Raw genomic sequence first — 21,780 nt, forward strand, 5'->3', positions numbered from 1 at the left:
GCAGGAAGAGTCCAGGCAGGATGCAGCCAGCAGTAAGAGTCCAGGCAGGATACAGCCAGCAGTAATAGTCCAGGCAGGATACAGCCAGCAGTAAGAGACCAGGCAGGATACAGCCAGCAGTAAGAGTCCAGACAGGATACAGCCAGCAGTATGAGTCTAGGCAGGATACAGACAGCAATAAGACTCCAGACAGGAAACAGCCAGCGTTAAAAGTCCAGACAGGATACAGCCAGCAGTAACAGTTCAGACAGGATACAGCCAGCAGTAAGAGTCCAGGCAGGATCCAGACAGCAGTAAGAGTCCAGGCAGGATACAGCCAGCAGTAAGAGTCCAGGCAGGATACAGCCAGCAGTAAGAGTCCAGGCAGGATACAGCCAGCAGTAAGAATCTAGACTGGAAACAGCCAGCAGGAAGAGTCCAGGCAGGATGCAGCCAGCAGTAAGAATCCAGGCAGGATACAGCCAGCAGTAATAGTCCAGGCAGGATACAGCCAGCAGTAAGAGTCCAGGCAGGATACAGCCAGCAGTAAGAGTCCAGGCAGGATACAGCCAGCAGTAAGAATCCAGACTGGAAACAGCCAGCAGTAAGAGTCCAGACAGGATACAGCCAGCAGTAAGAATCCAGACTGGAAACAGCCAGCAGTAAGAGTCCAGGCAGGATACAGCCAGCAGTAAGAATCTAGACTGGAAACAGCCAGCAGGAAGAGTCCAGGCAGGATACTGCCAGCAGTAAGAATCCAGACTGGAAACAGCCAGCAGTAAGAGTCCAGACAGAATACAGCCAGCAGTAAGAGTCCAGGCAGGATACAGCCAGCAGTAAGAATCCAGTTTGGAAACAGCCAGCAGTAAGAGTCCAGACAGAATACAGCCAGCAGTAAGAGTCCAGGCAGGATACAGCCAGCAGTAAGAATCTAGACTGGAAACAGCCAGCAGTAAGAGTCCAGACAGAATACAGCCAGCAGAAAGACTCCAGACAGAATACAGCCAGCAGTAAGAGACCAGACAGAATACAGCCAGCAGAAAGACTCCAGACAGAATACAGCCAGCAGTAAGAGTCCAGACAGAATACAGCCAGCAGAAAGACTCCAGACAGAATACAGCCAGCAGTAAGAGACCAGACAGAATACAGCCAGCAGTAAGAGTCCAGTCCCGAAAAAGCCAGCAGTAAGATTCCAGGCTGGATACAGCCATCAGGAAGAGACAAGACAGAATACAGCCAGCAGAAAGAGACCAGGCCAGATGCTGCCAGCATTAAGAGTCCAGGCCCGATAAAGCCAGGATTAAGATTCCAGGCAGGATACAGACAGCAGTAAGAGTCCAGACAGAATACAGCCAGCAGTAAGAGTCCAGGCAGAATACAGCCAGCAGTAAGAATCCAGGCCAGATGCAGCCAGCAGTAAGAGTCCAGGCCCGAAAAAGCCAGCAGTAAGAGTCCAGACAGGATCCAGATTGCAGTAAGAATCCAGACAGAATACAGCCAGCAGTAAGAATCCAGACTGGAAACAGCCAGCAGTAAGAGTCCAGACAGGATACAGCCAGCAGTAAGAGTCCAGGCAGGATCCAGATAGCAGTAAGAATCCAGACAGAATACAGCCAGCAGTAAGAATCCAGACTGGAAACATCCAGCAGTAAGAGTCCAGACAGGATATAGCCAGCAGTAAGAGTCCAGGCTGGATGCAGCCAGCAGTAAGAGTCCAGACAGAATACAGCCAGCAGTAAGAGTCCAGGCTGGAGACAGACAGCAGTAAGAGTCCAGACAGAATACAGCCAGTTGTAAGAGTCCAGACAGGATACAGACAGCAGTGAGAGTCCAGACAGAATACAGCCAGCAGTAAGAGTCCGGACAGGAAGCTGCCAACAGTAGGAGTCCAGACAGGATGCAGGCAGCAGTAAGACTCCAGACAGTATACAGCCAGCATTAAGAGTCCAGACAGGATACAGCCAGCTTTCGGCGTCCAGACAGGAAACAGCCAGCATTAAGAGTCCAGACAGGATACAGCCAGCAGTAACAGTTCAGACAGGATACAGCCAGCAGTAAGAGTCCAGGCAGGATGCAGCCAGCAGTAACAGTTCAGACAGGATACAGCCAGCTTTCGGAGTCCAGACAGGAAACAGCCAGCAGTAAGAGTCCAGGCAGGTTACAGCCAGCAGTAAGAGTCCAGACAGGAAAGCCAGCAGTAAGCATCCAGGCAGGATACAACCAGCAGTATGAATCCAGACAGGAAACAGCCAGCAGTAAGCGTCCAGACAGGAAGCAGCCAGCAGCAAGAGTCCAGACAGAATACAGCCAGCAGTAAGAGTCCAGGCAGGTTACAGCCAGCAGTAAGAATCCAGACTGGAAACAGCCAGCAGTAAGAGTCCAGGCAGGATACAGCCAGCAGTAAGAATCCACACTGGAAACAGCCAGCAGTAAGAGTCCAGGCAGGTGACAGCCAGCAGTAAGAGTCCAGGCAGGATACAGCCAGCAGTAAGAGTCCAGGCAGGTGACAGCCAGCAGTAAGAGTCCAGGCAGGATACAGCCAGCAGTAAGAATCCACACTGGAAACAGCCAGCAGTAAGAGTCCAGGCAGGTGACAGCCAGCAGTAAGAGTCCAGGCAGGTGACAGCCAGCAGTAAGAGTCCAGGCAGGATACAGCCAGCAGTAAGAATCCACATTGGAAACAACCAGCAGTAAGTGTCCAGACAGAAGACAGACAGCAGTAAGAGTCCAGGCAGGTTACAGCCAGCAGTAAGAATCCAGACTGGAAACAGCCAGCAGTAAGAGTCCAGGCAGGATACAGCCAGCAGTAAGAATCTAGACTGGAAACAGCCAGCAGGAAGAGTCCAGGCAGGATGCAGCCAGCAGTAAGTGTCCAGGCAGGATACAGCCAGCAGTAATAGTCCAGGCCCGATACAGCCAGCAGGAAGAGTCCAGTCCCGATAAAGCCAGCAGTAAGATTCCAGGCTGGATACAGCCATCAGTAAGAATCCAGACAGGAAACAGCCAGCAGTAAGAATCCAGACAGGAAACAGCCAGCAGTAAGAGTCCAGACAGGAAACAGCCAGCAGTAAGAGTCCAGGCTGGATGCAGCCAGCAGTATGAGTCCAGGCAGGTTACAGCCAGCAGTAAGAGTCCAGGCAGGTTACAGCCAGCAGTAAGAGTCCAGACAGAATACAGCCAGCAGTAAGAGTCCAGACAGGAAACAGCCAGCAGTAAGAGTCCAGGCTGGATGCAGCCAGCAGTAAGAGTCCAGGCAGGTTACAGCCAGCAGTAAGAGTCCAGACAGGATACAGCCAGCAGTAAGAGTCTAGGTAGGATACAGACAGCAGTAAGAGTCCAGACAGGAAACAGCCAGCAGTAAGCGTCCAGACAGTATACAGCCAGCAGAAAGTGTCTGGGCAGGATACAGCCAGCACTCGGAGTACAGACAGGATTCAGCCGGCAGTAAGAGTCCAGGCCCGATAAAGCCAGGATTAAGATTCCAGGCAGGATACAGACAGCAGTAAGAGTCCAGACAGAATACAGCCAGCAGTAAGAGTCCAGGCAGAATACAGCCAGCAGTAAGAATCCAGGCCAGATGCAGCCAGCAGTAAGAGTCCAGGCCCGAAAAAGCCAGCAGTAAGAGTCCAGACAGGATCCAGATTGCAGTAAGAATCCAGACAGAATACAGCCAGCAGTAAGAATCCAGACTGGAAACAGCCAGCAGTAAGAGTCCAGACAGGATACAGCCAGCAGTAAGAGTCCAGGCAGGATCCAGATAGCAGTAAGAATCCAGACAGAATACAGCCAGCAGTAAGAATCCAGACTGGAAACATCCAGCAGTAAGAGTCCAGACAGGATATAGCCAGCAGTAAGAGTCCAGGCTGGATGCAGCCAGCAGTAAGAGTCCAGACAGAATACAGCCAGCAGTAAGAGTCCAGGCTGGAGACAGACAGCAGTAAGAGTCCAGACAGAATACAGCCAGTTGTAAGAGTCCAGACAGGATACAGACAGCAGTGAGAGTCCAGACAGAATACAGCCAGCAGTAAGAGTCCGGACAGGAAGCTGCCAACAGTAGGAGTCCAGACAGGATGCAGGCAGCAGTAAGACTCCAGACAGTATACAGCCAGCATTAAGAGTCCAGACAGGATACAGCCAGCTTTCGGCGTCCAGACAGGAAACAGCCAGCATTAAGAGTCCAGACAGGATACAGCCAGCAGTAACAGTTCAGACAGGATACAGCCAGCAGTAAGAGTCCAGGCAGGATGCAGCCAGCAGTAACAGTTCAGACAGGATACAGCCAGCTTTCGGAGTCCAGACAGGAAACAGCCAGCAGTAAGAGTCCAGGCAGGTTACAGCCAGCAGTAAGAGTCCAGACAGGAAAGCCAGCAGTAAGCATCCAGGCAGGATACAACCAGCAGTATGAATCCAGACAGGAAACAGCCAGCAGTAAGCGTCCAGACAGGAAGCAGCCAGCAGCAAGAGTCCAGACAGAATACAGCCAGCAGTGAGAGTCCAGACAGAATACAGCCAGCAGTAAAAGTCTTGGCTGGATACAGCCAGCTGTAAGAGACCAGACAGAATACAGCCAGCAGTAAGAGTCCGGACAGGAAACTGCCAACAGTAGGATTCCGGACAGGATGCAGGCAGCAGTAAGACTCCAGACAGGATACAGCCAGCAGTAAGACTCCAGACAGGATACAGCCAGCGGTAAGAGTCCGGACATGATACAGCCAGCAGTAAGAGTCCTGACAGGAAACAGCCAGCAGTAAGAGTCCAGACAGGATACAGCCAGCAGTATGAGTCTAGGCAGGAGACAGACAGCAATAAGACTCCAGACAGGAAACAGCCAGCATTAAGAGTCCAGATAGGATACTGTCAGCAGAAAGAGTCCAGACAGGATACAGCCAGCAGTATGAGTCTCGGGAGGAGACAGACAGCAGTAACAGTTCAGACAGGATACAGCCAGCTTTCGGAGTCCAGACAGGATACAGCCAGCAGTAAGAATCCAGACTGGAAACAGCCAGCAGTAAGAGTCCAGGCAGGTTACAGCCAGCAGTAAGAGTCCAGGCAGGATACAGCCAGCACTAAGAATCCAGACTGGAAACAGCCAGCAGTAAGAGTCCAGGCAGGATACAGCCGGCAGTAAGAATCCAGACTGGAAACAGACAGCAGTAAGAGTCCAGGCAGGATAGAGCCAGCAGTAAGAATCCAGACTGGAAACAGCCAGCAGTAAGAGTCCAGGCAGGATGCAGCCAGCGGTAAGAGTCCAGACTGGAAACAGCCAGCAGTAAGAGTCCAGACTGGAAACAGCCAGCAGTAAGAGTCCAGGCAGGATGCAGCCAGCAGTAAGAGTCCAGGCAGGATACAGCCAGCAGTAAGAGTCCAGGCAGGATACAGCCAGCAGTAAGAGTCCAGACTGGAAACAGCCAGCAGTAAGAGTCCAGGCAGGATGCAGCCAGCGGTAAGAGTCCAGACTGGAAACAGGCAGCAGTAAGAGTCCAGGCAGGATACAGCCAGCAGTAAGAGTCCAGGCAGGATACAGCCAGCAGTAAGAGTCCAGGCAGGATACAGCCAGCAGTAAGAATCCAGACTGGAAACAGCCAGCAGTAAGTGTCCAGGCAGGATGCAGCCAGCAGTAAGAGTCCAGACAGGATACAGCCAGCAGTAAGAATCCAGACTGGAAACAGCCAGCAGTAAGTGTCCAGGCAGGATACAGCCAGCAGTAAGAGTCCAGACTGGAAACAGCCAGCAGTAAGTGTCCAGGCAGGATGCAGCCAGCGGTAAGAGTCCAGACTGGAAACAGGCAGCAGTAAGAGTCCAGGCAGGATGCAGCCAGCGGTAAGAGTCCAGACTGGAAACAGGCAGCAGTAAGAGTCCAGGCAGGATGCAGCCAGCGGTAAGAGTCCAGACTGGAAACAGCCAGCAGTAAGAGTCCAGACAGGATACAGCCAGCAGTAAGAGTCCAGGCAGGATACAGCCAGCAGTAAGAGCAGACTGGAAACAGCCAGCAGTAAGAGTCCAGGCAGGATGCAGCCAGCGGTAAGAGTCCAGACTGGAAACAGGCAGCAGTAAGAGTCCAGGCAGGATACAGCCAGCAGTAAGAGTCCAGGCAGGATACAGCCAGCAGTAAGAGTCCAGGCAGGATACAGCCAGCAGTAAGAATCCAGACTGGAAACAGCCAGCAGTAAGTGTCCAGGCAGGATGCAGCCAGCAGTAAGAGTCCAGACAGGATACAGCCAGCAGTAAGAATCCAGACTGGAAACAGCCAGCAGTAAGTGTCCAGGCAGGATACAGCCAGCAGTAAGAGTCCAGACTGGAAACAGCCAGCAGTAAGTGTCCAGGCAGGATGCAGCCAGCGGTAAGAGTCCAGACTGGAAACAGCCAGCAGTAAGAGTCCAGGCAGGATACAGCCAGCAGTAAGAGTCCAGGCAGGATACAGCCAGCAGTAAGAGTCCAGGCAGGATACAGCCAGCAGTAAGAATCCAGACTGAAAACAGCCAGCAGTAAATGTCCAGGCAGGATGCAGCCAGCAGTAAGAGTCCAGGCAGGATACAGCCAGCAGTAAGAGTCCAGACAGGATACAGCCAGCAGTAAGAGTCCAGGCAGGATACAGCCAGCAGTAAGAGTCCAGACTGGAAACAGCCAGCAGTAAGAGTCCAGGCAGGATGCAGCCAGCGGTAAGAGTCCAGACTGGAAACAGGCAGCAGTAAGAGTCCAGGCAGGATACAGCCAGCAGTAAGAGTCCAGGCAGGATACAGCCAGCAGTAAGAGTCCAGGCAGGATACAGCCAGCAGTAAGAATCCAGACTGGAAACAGCCAGCAGTAAGTGTCCAGGCAGGATGCAGCCAGCAGTAAGAGTCCAGACAGGATACAGCCAGCAGTAAGAATCCAGACTGGAAACAGCCAGCAGTAAGTGTCCAGGCAGGATGCAGCCAGCAGTAAGAGTCCAGGCAGGATGCAGCCAGCAGTAAGTGTCCAGGCAGGATACAGCCAGCAGTAAGAGTCCAGACTGGAAACAGCCAGCAGTAAGTGTCCAGGCAGGATGCAGCCAGCAGTAAGTGTCCAGGCAGGATGCAGCCAGCAGTAAGTGTCCAGGCAGGATACAGCCAGCAGTAAGAGTCCAGACTGGAAACAGCCAGCAGTAAGTGTCCAGGCAGGATGCAGCCAGCAGTAAGAGTCCAGGCAGGATACAGCCAGCAGTAAGAGTCCAGACAGGATACAGCCAGCAGTAAGAATCCACACTGGAAACAGCCAGCAGTCAGAGTCCAGGCAGGATACAGCCAGCAGTAAGAGTCCAGGCAGGATACAGCCAGCAGTAAGAATCCAGACTGGAAACAGCCAGCAGTAAGAGTCCAGGCAGGATACAGCCAGCAGTAAGAGTCCAGGCAGGATACAGCCAGCAGTAAGAATCTAGACTGGAAACAGCCAGCAGGAAGAGTCCAGGCAGGATGCAGCCAGCAGTAAGAATCCAGGCAGGATACAGCCAGCAGTAATAGTCCAGGCAGGATACAGCCAGCAGTAAGAGTCCAGGCAGGATACAGCCAGCAGTAAGAGTCCAGGCAGGATACAGCCAGCAGTAAGAATCCAGACTGGAAACAGCCAGCAGTAAGAGTCCAGGCAGGATACAGCCAGCAGTAAGAATCCAGACTGGAAACAGCCAGCAGTAAGAGTCCAGGCAGGATACAGCCAGCAGTAAGAATCTAGACTGGAAACAGCCAGCAGGAAGAGTCCAGGCAGGATACTGCCAGCAGTAAGAATCCAGACTGGAAACAGCCAGCAGTAAGAGTCCAGACAGAATACAGCCAGCAGTAAGAGTCCAGGCAGGATACAGCCAGCAGTAAGAATCCAGTTTGGAAACAGCCAGCAGTAAGAGTCCAGACAGAATACAGCCAGCAGTAAGAGTCCAGGCAGGATACAGCCAGCAGTAAGAATCTAGACTGGAAACAGCCAGCAGTAAGAGTCCAGACAGAATACAGCCAGCAGAAAGACTCCAGACAGAATACAGCCAGCAGTAAGAGACCAGACAGAATACAGCCAGCAGAAAGACTCCAGACAGAATACAGCCAGCAGTAAGAGTCCAGACAGAATACAGCCAGCAGAAAGACTCCAGACAGAATACAGCCAGCAGTAAGAGACCAGACAGAATACAGCCAGCAGTAAGAGTCCAGTCCCGAAAAAGCCAGCAGTAAGATTCCAGGCTGTATACAGCCATCAGGAAGAGACAAGACAGAATACAGCCAGCAGAAAGAGACCAGGCCAGATGCTGCCAGCATTAAGAGTCCAGGCCCGATAAAGCCAGGATTAAGATTCCAGGCAGGATACAGACAGCAGTAAGAGTCCAGACAGAATACAGCCAGCAGTAAGAGTCCAGGCAGAATACAGCCAGCAGTAAGAATCCAGGCCAGATGCAGCCAGCAGTAAGAGTCCAGGCCCGAAAAAGCCAGCAGTAAGAGTCCAGACAGGATCCAGATTGCAGTAAGAATCCAGACAGAATACAGCCAGCAGTAAGAATCCAGACAGGATACAGCCAGCAGTAAGAGTCCAGACAGGATACAGCCAGCAGTAAGAGTCCAGGCAGGATCCAGATAGCAGTAAGAATCCAGACAGAATACAGCCAGCAGTAAGAATCCAGACTGGAAACATCCAGCAGTAAGAGTCCAGACAGGATATAGCCAGCAGTAAGAGTCCAGGCTGGATGCAGCCAGCAGTAAGAGTCCAGACAGAATACAGCCAGCAGTAAGAGTCCAGGCTGGAGACAGACAGCAGTAAGAGTCCAGACAGAATACAGCCAGTTGTAAGAGTCCAGACAGGATACAGACAGCAGTGAGAGTCCAGACAGAATACAGCCAGCAGTAAGAGTCCGGACAGGAAGCTGCCAACAGTAGGAGTCCAGACAGGATGCAGGCAGCAGTAAGACTCCAGACAGTATACAGCCAGCATTAAGAGTCCAGACAGGATACAGCCAGCTTTCGGCGTCCAGACAGGAAACAGCCAGCATTAAGAGTCCAGACAGGATACAGCCAGCAGTAACAGTTCAGACAGGATACAGCCAGCAGTAAGAGTCCAGGCAGGATGCAGCCAGCAGTAACAGTTCAGACAGGATACAGCCAGCTTTCGGAGTCCAGACAGGAAACAGCCAGCAGTAAGAGTCCAGGCAGGTTACAGCCAGCAGTAAGAGTCCAGACAGGAAAGCCAGCAGTAAGCATCCAGGCAGGATACAACCAGCAGTATGAATCCAGACAGGAAACAGCCAGCAGTAAGCGTCCAGACAGGAAGCAGCCAGCAGCAAGAGTCCAGACAGAATACAGCCAGCAGTAAGAGTCCAGGCAGGTTACAGCCAGCAGTAAGAATCCAGACTGGAAACAGCCAGCAGTAAGAGTCCAGGCAGGATACAGCCAGCAGTAAGAGTCCAGGCAGGATACAGCCAGCAGTAAGAATCCACACTGGAAACAGCCAGCAGTAAGAGTCCAGGCAGGTGACAGCCAGCAGTAAGAGTCCAGGCAGGATACAGCCAGCAGTAAGAGTCCAGGCAGGTGACAGCCAGCAGTAAGAGTCCAGGCAGGATACAGCCAGCAGTAAGAATCCACATTGGAAACAACCAGCAGTAAGTGTCCAGACAGAAGACAGACAGCAGTAAGAGTCCAGGCAGGTTACAGCCAGCAGTAAGAATCCAGACTGGAAACAGCCAGCAGTAAGAGTCCAGGCAGGATACAGCCAGCAGTAAGAATCTAGACTGGAAACAGCCAGCAGGAAGAATCCAGACTGGAAACAGCCAGCAGTAAGAGTCCAGGCAGGATACAGCCAGCAGTAAGAATCTAGACTGGAAACAGCCAGCAGGAAGAGTCCAGGCAGGATACTGCCAGCAGTAAGAATCCAGACTGGAAACAGCCAGCAGTAAGAGTCCAGACAGAATACAGCCAGCAGTAAGAGTCCAGGCAGGATACAGCCAGCAGTAAGAATCCAGTTTGGAAACAGCCAGCAGTAAGAGTCCAGACAGAATACAGCCAGCAGTAAGAGTCCAGGCAGGATACAGCCAGCAGTAAGAATCTAGACTGGAAACAGCCAGCAGAAAGACTCCAGACAGAATACAGCCAGCAGTAAGAGTCCAGACAGAATACAGCCAGCAGAAAGACTCCAGACAGAATACAGCCAGCAGTAAGAGACCAGACAGAATACAGCCAGCAGTAAGAGTCCAGTCCCGAAAAAGCCAGCAGTAAGATTCCAGGCTGTATACAGCCATCAGGAAGAGACAAGACAGAATACAGCCAGCAGAAAGAGACCAGGCCAGATGCTGCCAGCATTAAGAGTCCAGGCCCGATAAAGCCAGGATTAAGATTCCAGGCAGGATACAGACAGCAGTAAGAGTCCAGACAGAATACAGCCAGCAGTAAGAGTCCAGGCAGAATACAGCCAGCAGTAAGAATCCAGGCCAGATGCAGCCAGCAGTAAGAGTCCAGGCCCGAAAAAGCCAGCAGTAAGAGTCCAGACAGGATCCAGATTGCAGTAAGAATCCAGACAGAATACAGCCAGCAGTAAGAATCCAGACTGGAAACAGCCAGCAGTAAGAGTCCAGACAGGATACAGCCAGCAGTAAGAGTCCAGGCAGGATCCAGATAGCAGTAAGAATCCAGACAGAATACAGCCAGCAGTAAGAATCCAGACTGGAAACATCCAGCAGTAAGAGTCCAGACAGGATATAGCCAGCAGTAAGAGTCCAGGCTGGATGCAGCCAGCAGTAAGAGTCCAGACAGAATACAGCCAGCAGTAAGAGTCCAGGCTGGAGACAGACAGCAGTAAGAGTCCAGACAGAATACAGCCAGTTGTAAGAGTCCAGACAGGATACAGACAGCAGTGAGAGTCCAGACAGAATACAGCCAGCAGTAAGAGTCCGGACAGGAAGCTGCCAACAGTAGGAGTCCAGACAGGATGCAGGCAGCAGTAAGACTCCAGACAGTATACAGCCAGCATTAAGAGTCCAGACAGGATACAGCCAGCTTTCGGCGTCCAGACAGGAAACAGCCAGCATTAAGAGTCCAGACAGGATACAGCCAGCAGTAACAGTTCAGACAGGATACAGCCAGCAGTAAGAGTCCAGGCAGGATGCAGCCAGCAGTAACAGTTCAGACAGGATACAGCCAGCTTTCGGAGTCCAGACAGGAAACAGCCAGCAGTAAGAGTCCAGGCAGGTTACAGCCAGCAGTAAGAGTCCAGACAGGAAAGCCAGCAGTAAGCATCCAGGCAGGATACAACCAGCAGTATGAATCCAGACAGGAAACAGCCAGCAGTAAGCGTCCAGACAGGAAGCAGCCAGCAGCAAGAGTCCAGACAGAATACAGCCAGCAGTAAGAGTCCAGGCAGGTTACAGCCAGCAGTAAGAATCCAGACTGGAAACAGCCAGCAGTAAGAGTCCAGGCAGGATACAGCCAGCAGTAAGAGTCCAGGCAGGATACAGCCAGCAGTAAGAATCCACACTGGAAACAGCCAGCAGTAAGAGTCCAGGCAGGTGACAGCCAGCAGTAAGAGTCCAGGCAGGATACAGCCAGCAGTAAGAGTCCAGGCAGGTGACAGCCAGCAGTAAGAGTCCAGGCAGGATACAGCCAGCAGTAAGAATCCACACTGGAAACAGCCAGCAGTAAGAGTCCAGGCAGGTGACAGCCAGCAGTAAGAGTCCAGGCAGGTGACAGCCAGCAGTAAGAGTCCAGGCAGGATACAGCCAGCAGTAAGAATCCACATTGGAAACAACCAGCAGTAAGTGTCCAGACAGAAGACAGACAGCAGTAAGAGTCCAGGCAGGTTACAGCCAGCAGTAAGAATCCAGACTGGAAACAGCCAGCAGTAAGAGTCCAGGCAGGATACAGCCAGCAGTAAGAATCCAGACTGGAAACAGCCAGCAGCAAGAGTCCAGGCAGGATACAGCCAGCAGTAAGAATCTAGACTGGAAACAGCCAGCAGGAAGAATCCAGACTGGAAACAGCCAGCAGTAAGAGTCCAGGCAGGATACAGCCAGCAGTAAGAATCTAGACTGGAAACAGCCAGCAGGAAGAGTCCAGGCAGGATACTGCCAGCAGTAAGAATCCAGACTGGAAACAGCCAGCAGTAAGAGTCCAGACAGAATACAGCCAGCAGTAAGAGTCCAGGCAGGATACAGCCAGCAGTAAGAATCCAGTTTGGAAACAGCCAGCAGTAAGAGTCCAGACAGAATACAGCCAGCAGTAAGAGTCCAGGCAGGATACAGCCAGCAGTAAGAATCTAGACTGGAAACAGCCAGCAGTAAGAGTCCAGACAGAATACAGCCAGCAGAAAGACTCCAGACAGAATACAGCCAGCAGTAAGAGACCAGACAGAATACAGCCAGCAGAAAGACTCCAGACAGAATACAGCCAGCAGTAAGAGTCCAGACAGAATACAGCCAGCAGTAAGAGACCAGACAGAATACAGCCAGCAGTAAGAGTCCAGTCCCGAAAAAGCCAGCAGTAAGATTCCAGGCTGTATACAGCCATCAGGAAGAGACAAGACAGAATACAGCCAGCAGAAAGAGACCAGGCCAGATGCTGCCAGCATTAAGAGTCCAGGCCCGATAAAGCCAGGATTAAGATTCCAGGCAGGATACAGACAGCAGTAAGAGTCCAGACAGAATACAGCCAGCAGTAAGAGTCCAGGCAGAATACAGCCAGCAGTAAGAATCCAGGCCAGATGCAGCCAGCAGTAAGAGTCCAGGCCCGAAAAAGCCAGCAGTAAGAGTCCAGACAGGATCCAGATTGCAGTAAGAATCCAGACAGAATACAGCCAGCAGTAAGAATCCAGACTGGAAACAGCCAGCAGTAAGAGTCCAGACAGGATACAGCCAGCAGTAAGAGTCCAGGCAGGATCCAGATAGCAGTAAGAATCCAGACAGAATACAGCCAGCAGTAAGAATCCAGACTGGAAACATCCAGCAGTAAGAGTCCAGACAGGATATAGCCAGCAGTAAGAGTCCAGGCTGGATGCAGCCAGCAGTAAGAGTCCAGACAGAATACAGCCAGCAGTAAGAGTCCAGGCTGGAGACAGACAGCAGTAAGAGTCCAGACAGAATACAGCCAGTTGTAAGAGTCCAGACAGGATACAGACAGCAGTGAGAGTCCAGACAGAATACAGCCAGCAGTAAGAGTCCGGACAGGAAGCTGCCAACAGTAGGAGTCCAGACAGGATGCAGGCAGCAGTAAGACTCCAGACAGTATACAGCCAGCATTAAGAGTCCAGACAGGATACAGCCAGCTTTCGGCGTCCAGACAGGAAACAGCCAGCATTAAGAGTCCAGACAGGATACAGCCAGCAGTAACAGTTCAGACAGGATACAGCCAGCAGTAAGAGTCCAGGCAGGATGCAGCCAGCAGTAACAGTTCAGACAGGATACAGCCAGCTTTCGGAGTCCAGACAGGAAACAGCCAGCAGTAAGAGTCCAGGCAGGTTACAGCCAGCAGTAAGAGTCCAGACAGGAAAGCCAGCAGTAAGCATCCAGGCAGGATACAACCAGCAGTATGAATCCAGACAGGAAACAGCCAGCAGTAAGCGTCCAGACAGGAAGCAGCCAGCAGCAAGAGTCCAGACAGAATACAGCCAGCAGTAAGAGTCCAGGCAGGTTACAGCCAGCAGTAAGAATCCAGACTGGAAACAGCCAGCAGTAAGAGTCCAGGCAGGATACAGCCAGCAGTAAGAATCCACACTGGAAACAGCCAGCAGTAAGAGTCCAGGCAGGTGACAGCCAGCAGTAAGAGTCCAGGCAGGATACAGCCAGCAGTAAGAGTCCAGGCAGGTGACAGCCAGCAGTAAGCATCCAGGCAGGATACAACCAGCAGTATGAATCCAGACAGGAAACAGCCAGCAGTAAGCGTCCAGACAGGAAGCAGCCAGCAGCAAGAGTCCAGACAGAATACAGCCAGCAGTAAGAGTCCAGGCAGGTTACAGCCAGCAGTAAGAATCCAGACTGGAAACAGCCAGCAGTAAGAGTCCAGGCAGGATACAGCCAGCAGTAAGAGTCCAGGCAGGATACAGCCAGCAGTAAGAATCCACACTGGAAACAGCCAGCAGTAAGAGTCCAGGCAGGTGACAGCCAGCAGTAAGAGTCCAGGCAGGATACAGCCAGCAGTAAGAGTCCAGGCAGGTGACAGCCAGCAGTAAGAGTCCAGGCAGGATACAGCCAGCAGTAAGAATCCACACTGGAAACAGCCAGCAGTAAGAGTCCAGGCAGGTGACAGCCAGCAGTAAGAGTCCAGGCAGGTGACAGCCAGCAGTAAGAGTCCAGGCAGGATACAGCCAGCAGTAAGAATCCACATTGGAAACAACCAGCAGTAAGTGTCCAGACAGAAGACAGACAGCAGTAAGAGTCCAGGCAGGTTACAGCCAGCAGTAAGAATCCAGACTGGAAACAGCCAGCAGTAAGAGTCCAGGCAGGATACAGCCAGCAGTAAGAGTCCAGGCAGGTGACAGCCAGCAGTAAGAGTCCAGGCAGGTTACAGCCAGCAGTAAGAGTCCAGACAGGAAAGCCAGCAGTAAGCATCCAGGCAGGATACAACCAGCAGTATGAATCCAGACAGGAAACAGCCAGCAGTAAGCGTCCAGACAGGAAGCAGCCAGCAGCAAGAGTCCAGACAGAATACAGCCAGCAGTAAGAGTCCAGGCAGGTTACAGCCAGCAGTAAGAATCCAGACTGGAAACAGCCAGCAGTAAGAGTCCAGGCAGGATACAGCCAGCAGTAAGAGTCCAGGCAGGATACAGCCAGCAGTAAGAATCCACACTGGAAACAGCCAGCAGTAAGAGTCCAGGCAGGTGACAGCCAGCAGTAAGAGTCCAGGCAGGATACAGCCAGCAGTAAGAGTCCAGGCAGGTGACAGCCAGCAGTAAGAGTCCAGGCAGGATACAGCCAGCAGTAAGAATCCACACTGGAAACAGCCAGCAGTAAGAGTCCAGGCAGGTGACAGCCAGCAGTAAGAGTCCAGGCAGGTGACAGCCAGCAGTAAGAGTCCAGGCAGGATACAGCCAGCAGTAAGAATCCACATTGGAAACAACCAGCAGTAAGTGTCCAGACAGAAGACAGACAGCAGTAAGAGTCCAGGCAGGTTACAGCCAGCAGTAAGAATCCAGACTGGAAACAGCCAGCAGTAAGAGTCCAGGCAGGATACAGCCAGCAGTAAGAATCTAGACTGGAAACAGCCAGCAGGAAGAGTCCAGGCAGGATGCAGCCAGCAGTAAGTGTCCAGGCAGGATACAGCCAGCAGTAATAGTCCAGGCCCGATACAGCCAGCAGGAAGAGTCCAGTCCCGATAAAGCCAGCAGTAAGATTCCAGGCTGGATACAGCCATCAGTAAGAATCCAGACAGGAAACAGCCAGCAGTAAGAATCCAGACAGGAAACAGCCAGCAGTAAGAGTCCAGACAGGAAACAGCCAGCAGTAAGAGTCCAGGCTGGATGCAGCCAGCAGTATGAGTCCAGGCAGGTTACAGCCAGCAGTAAGAGTCCAGGCAGGTTACAGCCAGCAGTAAGAGTCCAGACAGAATACAGCCAGCAGTAAGAGTCCAGACAGGAAACAGCCAGCAGTAAGAGTCCAGGCTGGATGCAGCCAGCAGTAAGAGTTCAGGCAGGTTACAGCCAGCAGTAAGAGTCCAGACAGGATACAGCCAGCAGTAAGAGTCTAGGTAGGATACAGACAGCAGTAAGAGTCCAGACAGGAAACAGCCAGCAGTAAGCGTCCAGACAGTATACAGCCAGCAGAAAGTGTCTGGGCAGGATACAGCCAGCACTCGGAGTACAGACAGGATTCAGCCGGCAGTAAGAGTACAGGCAGGATACAGCCAGCAGTAAGAATCCAGACAGGAAACAGCCAGCAGTAAGAGTCCAGAAAGGTTACAGCCAGCAGTAAGAGTCCAGGCAGGATACAGCCAGCAGTAAGCGTCCAGACAGGATACAGCCAGCAGTAAGAGTCCAGGCTGGATACATACAGCACTAAGAATCCAGACAGAATACAGCCAGCAGTAAGAGTCCAGACTGGAGACAGACAGCAGTAAGAGTCCAGACAGAATACAGCCAGCAGTAAGAGTCCAGACAGGAGACAGACAGCAGTGAGAGTCCAGACAGAATACAGCCAGCAGTAAAAGTCTTGGCTGGATACAGCCAGCTGTAAGAGACCAGGCAGGTGACAGCCAGCAGTAAGAGTCCAGGCAGGATACAGCCAGCAGTAAGAATCCAGACTGGAAACAGACAGCAGTAAGAGTCCAGGCAGGATAGAGCCAGCAGTAAGAATCCAGACTGGAAACAGCCAGCAGTAAGAGTCCAGGCAGGATGCAGCCAGCGGTACGAGTCCAGACTGGAAACAGCCAGCAGTAAGAGTCCAGACTGGAAACAGCCAGCAGTAAGAGTCCAGGCAGGATGCAGCCAGCAGTAAGAGTCCAGACAGGAGACAGACAGCAGTGAGAGTCCAGACAGAATACAGCCAGCAGTAAAAGTCTTGGCTGGATACAGCCAGCTGTAAGAGACCAGACAGAATACAGCCAGCAGTAAGAGTCCGGACAGGAAACTGCCAACAGTAGGATTCCGGACAGGATGCAGGCAGCAGTAAGACTCCAGACAGGATACAGCCAGGAGTAAGACTCCAGACAGGATACAGCCAGCGGTAAGAGTCCGGACATGATACAGCCAGCGGTAAGAGTCCTGACAGGAAACAGCCAGCAGTAAGAGTCCAGACAGGATACAGCCAGCAGTATGAGTCTAGGCAGGAGACAGACAGCAATAAGACTCCAGACAGGAAACAGCCAGCATTAAGAGTCCAGACAGGATACTGCCAGCAGAAAGAGTCCAGACAGGATACAGCCAGCAGTATGAGTCTAGGGAGGATACAGACAGCAGTAACAGTTCAGACAGGATACAGCCAGCTTTCGGAGTCCAGACAGGATACAGCCAGCAGTAAGAATCCAGACTGGAAACAGCCAGCAGTAAGAGTCCAGGCAGGTTACAGCCAGCAGTAAGAGTCCAGGCAGGATACAGCCAGCACTAAGAATCCAGACTGGAAACAGCCAGCAGTAAGAGTCCAGGCAGGATACAGCCAGCAGTAAGAATCCAGACTGGAAACAGACAGCAGTAAGAGTCCAGGCAGGATAGAGCCAGCAGTAAGAATCCAGACTGGAAACAGCCAGCAGTAAGAGTCCAGGCAGGATGCAGCCAGCGGTAAGAGTCCAGACTGGAAGCAGCCAGCAGTAAGAGTCCAGACTGGAAACAGCCAGCAGTAAGAGTCCAGGCAGGATGCAGCCAGCAGTAAGAGTCCAGACAGGAGACAGACAGCAGTGAGAGTCCAGACAGAATACAGCCAGCAGTAAAAGTCTTGGCTGGATACAGCCAGCTGTAAGAGACCAGACAGAATACAGCCAGCAGTAAGAGTCCGGACAGGAAACTGCCAACAGTAGGATTCCGGACAGGATGCAGGCAGCAGTAAGACTCCAGACAGGATACAGCCAGCAGTAAGACTCCAGACAGGATACAGCCAGCGGTAAGAGTCCGGACATGATACAGCCAGCAGTAAGAGTCCTGACAGGAAACAGCCAGCAGTAAGAGTCCAGACAGGATACAGCCAGCAGTATGAGTCTAGGCAGGAGACAGACAGCAATAAGACTCCAGACAGGAAACAGCCAGCATTAAGAGTCCAGATAGGATACTGTCAGCAGAAAGAGTCCAGACAGGATACAGCCAGCAGTATGAGTCTCGGGAGGAGACAGACAGCAGTAACAGTTCAGACAGGATACAGCCAGCTTTCGGAGTCCAGACAGGATACAGCCAGCAGTAAGAATCCAGACTGGAAACAGCCAGCAGTAAGAGTCCAGGCAGGTTACAGCCAGCAGTAAGAGTCCAGGCAGGATACAGCCAGCACTAAGAATCCAGACTGGAAACAGCCAGCAGTAAGAGTCCAGGCAGGATACAGCCAGCAGTAAGAATCCAGACTGGAAACAGACAGCAGTAAGAGTCCAGGCAGGATAGAGCCAGCAGTAAGAATCCAGACTGGAAACAGCCAGCAGTAAGAGTCCAGGCAGGATACAGCCAGCAGTAAGAATCCAGACTGGAAACAGACAGCAGTAAGAGTCCAGGCAGGATAGAGCCAGCAGTAAGAATCCAGACTGGAAACAGCCAGCAGTAAGAGTCCAGGCAGGATGCAGCCAGCGGTAAGAGTCCAGACTGGAAACAGCCAGCAGTAAGAGTCCAGACTGGAAACAGCCAGCAGTAAGAGTCCAGGCAGGATGCAGCCAGCAGTAAGAGTCCAGACAGGAGACAGACAGCAGTGAGAGTCCAGACAGAATACAGCCAGCAGTAAAAGTCTTGGCTGGATACAGCCAGCTGTAAGAGACCAGACAGAATACAGCCAGCAGTAAGAGTCCGGACAGGAAACTGCCAACAGTAGGATTCCGGACAGGATGCAGGCAGCAGTAAGACTCCAGACAGGATACAGCCAGGAGTAAGACTCCAGACAGGATACAGCCAGCGGTAAGAGTCCGGACATGATACAGCCAGCGGTAAGAGTCCTGACAGGAAACAGCCAGCAGTAAGAGTCCAGACAGGATACAGCCAGCAGTATGAGTCTAGGCAGGAGACAGACAGCAATAAGACTCCAGACAGGAAACAGCCAGCATTAAGAGTCCAGACAGGATACTGCCAGCAGAAAGAGTCCAGACAGGATACAGCCAGCAGTATGAGTCTAGGGAGGATACAGACAGCAGTAACAGTTCAGACAGGATACAGCCAGCTTTCGGAGTCCAGACAGGATACAGCCAGCAGTAAGAATCCAGACTGGAAACAGCCAGCAGTAAGAGTCCAGGCAGGTTACAGCCAGCAGTCAGAGTCCAGGCAGGATACAGCCAGCACTAAGAATCCAGACTGGAAACAGCCAGCAGTAAGAGTCCAGGCAGGATACAGCCAGCAGTAAGAATCCAGACTGGAAACAGACAGCAGTAAGAGTCCAGGCAGGATAGAGCCAGCAGTAAGAAGCCAGACTGGAAACAGCCAGCAGTAAGAGTCCAGGCAGGATGCAGCCAGCGGTAAGAGTCCAGACTGGAAGCAGCCAGCAGTAAGAGTCCAGACTGGAAACAGCCAGCAGTAAGAGTCCAGGCAGGATGCAGCCAGCAGTAAGAGTCCAGACAGGAGACAGACAGCAGTGAGAGTCCAGACAGAATACAGCCAGCAGTAAAAGTCTTGGCTGGATACAGCCAGCTGTAAGAGACCAGACAGAATACAGCCAGCAGTAAGAGTCCGGACAGGAAACTGCCAACAGTAGGATTCCGGACAGGATGCAGGCAGCAGTAAGACTCCAGACAGGATACAGCCAGCAGTAAGACTCCAGACAGGATACAGCCAGCGGTAAGAGTCCGGACATGATACAGCCAGCAGTAAGAGTCCTGACAGGAAACAGCCAGCAGTAAGAGTCCAGACAGGATACAGCCAGCAGTATGAGTCTAGGCAGGAGACAGACAGCAATAAGACTCCAGACAGGAAACAGCCAGCATTAAGAGTCCAGATAGGATACTGTCAGCAGAAAGAGTCCAGACAGGATACAGCCAGCAGTATGAGTCTCGGGAGGAGACAGACAGCAGTAACAGTTCAGACAGGATACAGCCAGCTTTCGGAGTCCAGACAGGATACAGCCAGCAGTAAGAATCCAGACTGGAAACAGCCAGCAGTAAGAGTCCAGGCAGGTTACAGCCAGCAGTAAGAGTCCAGGCAGGATACAGCCAGCACTAAGAATCCAGACTGGAAACAGCCAGCAGTAAGAGTCCAGGCAGGATAGAGCCAGCAGTAAGAATCCAGACTGGAAACAGCCAGCAGTAAGAGTCCAGGCAGGATGCAGCCAGCGGTAAGAGTCCAGACTGGAAACAGCCAGCAGTAAGAGTCCAGACTGGAAACAGCCAGCAGTAAGAGTCCAGGCAGGATGCAGCCAGCAGTAAGAGTCCAGGCAGGATACAGCCAGCAGTAAGAGTCCAGGCAGGATACAGCCAGCAGTAAGAGTCCAGGCAGGATGCAGCCAGCGGTAAGAGTCCAGACTGGAAACAGGCAGCAGTAAGAGTCCAGGCAGGATACAGCCAGCAGTAAGAGTCCAGGCAGGATACAGCCAGCAGTAAGAGTCCAGGCAGGATACAGCCAGCAGTAAGAGTCCAGGCAGGATACAGCCAGCAGTAAGAATCCAGACTGGAAACAGCCAGCAGTAAGTGTCCAGGCAGGATGCAGCCAGCAGTAAGAGTCCAGACAGGATACAGCCAGCAGTAAGAATCCAGACTGGAAACAGCCAGCAGTAAGTGTCCAGGCAGGATACAGCCAGCAGTAAGAGTCCAGACTGGAAACAGCCAGCAGTAAGTGTCCAGGCAGGATGCAGCCAGCGGTAAGAGTCCAGACTGGAAACAGCCAGCAGTAAGAGTCCAGGCAGGATACAGCCAGCAGTAAGAGTCCAGGCAGGATACAGCCAGCAGTAAGAGTCCAGGCAGGATACAGCCAGCAGTAAGAATCCAGACTGAAAACAGCCAGCAGTAAATGTCCAGGCAGGATGCAGCCAGCAGTAAGAATCCAGACTGAAAACAGCCAGCAGTAAGAGTCCAGACAGGATACAGCCAGCAGTAAGAATCCACACTGGAAACAGCCAGCAGTAAGAGTCCAGGCAGGATACAGCCAGCAGTAAGAGTCCAGGCAGGATACAGCCAGCAGTAAGAATCCAGACTGGAAACAGCCAGCAGTAAGAGTCCAGGCAGGATACAGCCAGCAGTAAGAGTCCAGGCAGGATACAGCCAGCAGTAAGAATCCAGACTGGAAACAGCCAGCAGTTAGAGTCCAGGCAGGATACAGCCAGCAGTAAGAATCCAGACTGGAAACAGCCAGCAGTAAGAGTCCAGACAGGAAACAGCCAGCAGTAAGAGTCCAGACAGGATACAGCCAGCAGTAAGAGTCCAGGCAGGATACAGCCAGCAGTAAGAGTCCAGACTGGAAACAGCCAGCAGTAAGAGTCCAGGCAGGATGCAGCCAGCGGTAAGAGTCCAGACTGGAAACAGGCAGCAGTAAGAGTCCAGGCAGGATACAGCCAGCAGTAAGAGTCCAGGCAGGATACAGCCAGCAGTAAGAGTCCAGGCAGGATACAGCCAGCAGTAAGAATCCAGACTGGAAACAGCCAGCAGTAAGTGTCCAGGCAGGATGCAGCCAGCAGTAAGAGTCCAGACAGGATACAGCCAGCAGTAAGAATCCAGACTGGAAACAGCCAGCAGTAAGTGTCCAGGCAGGATACAGCCAGCAGTAAGAGTCCAGACTGGAAACAGCCAGCAGTAAGTGTCCAGGCAGGATGCAGCCAGCGGTAAGAGTCCAGACTGGAAACAGCCAGCAGTAAGAGTCCAGGCAGGATACAGCCAGCAGTAAGAGTCCAGGCAGGATACAGCCAGCAGTAAGAATCCAGACTGGAAACAGCCAGCAGTAAGAGTCCAGGCAGGATACAGCCAGCAGTAAGAGTCCAGGCAGGATACAGCCAGCAGTAAGAATCCAGACTGGAAACAGCCAGCAGTAAGAGTCCAGGCAGGATACAGCCAGCAGTAAGAGTCCAGGCAGGATACAGCCAGCAGTAAGAATCCAGACTGGAAACAGCCAGCAGTTAGAGTCCAGGCAGGATACAGCCAGCAGTAAGAATCCAGACTGGAAACAGCCAGCAGTAAGAGTCCAGACAGGAAACAGCCAGCAGTAAGAGTCCAGACAGGAAACAGCCAGCAGTAAGAGTCCAGGCAGGATACAGCCAGCAGTAAGAATCCAGACTGGAAACAGCCAGCAGTAAGTCCAGGC

The sequence above is a fragment of the Heterodontus francisci genome, chromosome 1 (genome assembly GCF_036365525.1).
Source record: "Heterodontus francisci isolate sHetFra1 chromosome 1, sHetFra1.hap1, whole genome shotgun sequence".
In the NCBI taxonomy this organism is placed as follows: Eukaryota; Metazoa; Chordata; class Chondrichthyes; order Heterodontiformes; family Heterodontidae; genus Heterodontus; species Heterodontus francisci.